This window comes from Erythrolamprus reginae, chromosome 1 (assembly GCF_031021105.1).
Source record: "Erythrolamprus reginae isolate rEryReg1 chromosome 1, rEryReg1.hap1, whole genome shotgun sequence".
Taxonomy (NCBI): domain Eukaryota; kingdom Metazoa; phylum Chordata; class Lepidosauria; order Squamata; family Dipsadidae; genus Erythrolamprus; species Erythrolamprus reginae.
In genome coordinates, this window is record NC_091950.1 from 354,021,624 (window position 1) to 354,025,456 (window position 3,833).

The following is a 3,833-nucleotide window of genomic DNA, read 5'->3' on the forward strand; positions in this document are numbered from 1 at the left end:
CTATCTGTGTCTTTCATCTATCCGTGTCTCTCATCTATCTATCTATCTATCTATCTATCTATCTATCTATCTATCTATCTATCTATCTATCATGTGTCTAACTATCTATCCATCATCTACCTACCTACCTACCTATCAATCGTGTGTCTGTCTATCAATCTATCATGTGTCTATCTATCCATCATCTACCTACCTATCAATCGTGTCTGTCTGTCTATCAATCTATCATGTGTCTACCTATCTATCCATCATCTATATACCTACCTACTTATCAATCTATCATGTGTCTATCTATCTATCTATCTATCCATCATCTGTCTACCTACCTACCTACCTACCTACCTATCAATCTATCATTTGTCTATCCATCCATCCATCTTGGTTTATTCAGAAGTTTTCAGAGGCTAATAGGAACTAAATAATAAGCAGAATTAAGGCAATGCTTATCGCAGAACTATAGAGACCTCTCAAACTGCCCGTTTCCTCTGTGATTTTTCCTCCCCTGCAACTCTGCTCTGAGTTAAGATAAACAGATTTTGGTTTGGGTGGGAGACTGGGAGTGGTCTGCGAAATCGACTTTTTTGGGGGGACAAACAGTGGTCCGTTTCGCTCTCGAACCGGTGCAATCAGCCGGAGAAGCTGGAAAACGGCCGGACTATTTGAACTGGTGAGGCTGGCCTTGGACTGCTTTGCCTCTGAGCAAGTACAAAGTGCAGTCCCCTTGACGCCAGTCTCTAACTAGGACTTTCCGCCCAAGAAAGACAGTTCTTTCGCAGCACACGTTGGCCCTATAGACCAGTGTTTCCCAACCTTAGCAACTTCGCTGGCTGGGGAATTCTGGGAGTTGAAGTCCAAATATCTTCAAGTTGCCAAGGTTGGGAAACACTGGTATAGACGAAGGCAGAGGGAGCCGCGCTTGATTCCCGAGTCTTCCCTCCCCAGCAGATTCCCAGTCCAAAATTCCAAATTTGGACCGAGGGTCCGATACCTTGAAAATAATTAATTGATTCAGCCAGCCAAGGAGTCGCACGCGAGCCACGGACGGGGGGGGGGGGGGGGGAGTGTCGCTTCTGTAAAGCCGCTCTTCCAAAGCTCGCCCACAGTAGCAGCAGGCCAATCAGCGTCAGTAATATTTGCATATATCTGTTGCATGGGAAAATATCTATGTATCCATCTGTCTAATGCACATTAATATTAAAAGAGACCCGAGTACGGCCATGCATCATAAAATTATAGCCGTAACGATATTTCCTAAACTTAGTACCTTCTACTTTTCCGTCGATATATCTCACTATATCCTGAAAGGTTTATAGTTTAAGAGCTTTATATAGTATCAGCAACGGCTTATTCTCTTGCCCGGATGATCCTCAGTGGTCTGGGGTGCAGGCTTCAAACCTGTAGCTGTCTAGCGACAGAGTGGTTCAATTCCACCTTTCGGGCGATAGAGAATTTCAATTGTGAATTTAAATGGCTTACCCATACCTCAGACTCTCACATTATTAGAATGTGGAGTTAGTTTTTCCTTTTTTTAAAACCGCATAATAAATTCTGGAAACAGTAGTCCAAAACCTTATATTCTTAAGTTCTTATTGTCCATTCTGCCAACTGGCCTAGCAGCTGGTCTGTTTGCAGGTTCAATTGTCAGTATTAACTCTCCTTCATACATGGACAACAGCTTCCTCCATGAATCCTGGTTAGTAACAGAAAACATTTCCTGGTTCTCCACCTTTCTTCTTTAGGGTTGCATTGCAATAGTGCCCCTAATAAAAGAACAATCCAGTTGGAGATCTTATCACACTAAATTTCTCAAATAATATACTATGAATTGAATAATACTCTTAAGGGGAGGGAGGAGGGGAGGAAGGAAAGTTAGCATTGAGGCCTCAATTGCACTGCAGTGGTCAACATCTTGACGTATTTAATGCTCCATTGTAGACACCAGAAAGGAGGGACAACTATCTGAACTGTTGATCCTGGTATTTGCTCCTGCCTCCCAGCATCGTATCTTAGGGGAAAACGAAGTCTGAGATAACTTTGGACTTTATATCACTGAGCTAGCAGGCAGCTTCCACATGTGAACCAATGATACAGATTACAGTATGTGAATATTTGGCAGTTCATATAGTCCCAGTCAATCAATTGCTGGGCAAGGCTAGGATTTGGGGTCAGACTCTATCACTCTGAAGATTGAGAGAATAACCATACTACAGAGGGCTTATCTTCGTAAGACATGTAACCTAAGCTGCAAATTGACAAAGATTGAACTTCAAATCTGAGTTCTTGGTTAGTGCTGTCACTTGGTAGGTAGAGCTAAACAGTAACTGTTCCAATATGCACTTTTCTGTAAGTTAGCTGTGCATCGTCTCATCTCATATTTTCATTGCCACCTGAAGTCATACTTCAGTTATTCTCAACCTTTCTAATGCTGCAGCCCATTAATACAATTCCTCATGTTTTGGTGGCCCCCAACCATAAGTCTAGCCCCAATTCTCCCAACAGAGCTTTAAGCTGATTGGCAGGAAGGTCAGAGGGACACCCTCACTGTAAATGCCTGATTGTTGGATTGTAAAAAATATGTTCCAAGGCATCAGAATAGAAGCTTTAGTTCCTAACACCATGGGAATTTTGTCTTTTCTCATGGTCTTAGGTGACCCCTGTGAAACGGTCATTCAACCCCTAAAGGGGTCCCGACCCCCAGATTGAGAACCACTGCCATACTTGGTTTTGGATTAGTGCATTGTACAAACTCAATTATTGGTAGTTTATGCAATAAACTAAGTTAGCAAACGATGAACTTTAATGAGACTACCTTTTCAGTTGCCATCAAGAAGCAATGAATAAACCTTCACTTAGTGTGTCTTTGCACTGGATTTTGGAGCCAACGTTCAAAATAAATGAACCGCGTATGCAATAGATATTGATTATTGTGATCAGCAGCAGCAGCATCACAGAGGTTTCCATACAAAACTGCCTAAAACCGTCTTGTTTAGAATGTTGCACTTAAAACTAAGCCAAGTCTTTCCATGCTGTTTAATTTGCCAAACCTTTAGTGCCCTCATATCACACAGAAGCTTTTTGTATCCTTGTTTGACGTTTGAATTGTCCTACAATAGACTGTGATTACCAGATGGCCATTTATAATTTTTACAATTCCATCTGTTTCTGCAAATCAGCATATCTGGGGTTGTTAGCCCATAATGAACTTTAAGAGTCCAAAGCACTGTGGCAGCCCTTCAGCCCTGAACAATGTGAGGTTAGGCGATGGGGAACCGTTGTCTTCAGAGGTAGCTCGGGAGAGAAGGCCTTTGTTCAGCAAGTTGGCAACTGGGAACAGCTAATCTTGATGTCAGTTTCATAAATGAGCATAATAAGTCCCTTTGAATATGCGGTTAGAAAATGAGCATGCTGTTTCTGTCTGGTGTTTTTATTCCAGAAACAATTTGGGATTAAATCTAAGCAATCAAACTCTTAAAGCCGGTTCAGCTCCTCCTGCCCTGTAAACAACAGAAAAATAGTGTTGTGTGCTTTGCAAGCTAAGATTAGAATGGGGCAGCAGTCCAGCCCATCCGCCTGTTCCAGCATTGCCTTTCTGTCCTTGTGGAGAAAGACTCACTTAAAAAGTTGAAATGTGCATGGCTTGTGTGCAAATCCCGATGACAATATCAACGTGTTTAGATCATCTGTGCATTTTGCCCATTACTTTCTTCCCAGGTGTCTGACCTATAGCTCTGTGCTTTATTTTGGCCATTGTCCATACAAATGCTGATCATGGTCAACCCTATGATCAGCTAGATATGGCCATCGCCCTAACCTTGGGGGGGGGGAGAGAAATT

The 3,833-nt window shown here is 42.4% G+C and overlaps 1 non-coding gene across 1 annotated transcript; it reads left to right on the plus strand.

Annotated features, from left to right (window-relative positions):
• Positions 1-1,354: 1,354 nt before the first annotated feature.
• On the plus strand, positions 1,355-1,441 carry TRNASTOP-UCA (transfer RNA opal suppressor (anticodon UCA)). The gene has a single exon. It is a non-coding gene; the product is annotated as a tRNA-Sec (tRNA).
• The last annotated feature ends 2,392 nt before the right edge of the window (positions 1,442-3,833 follow it).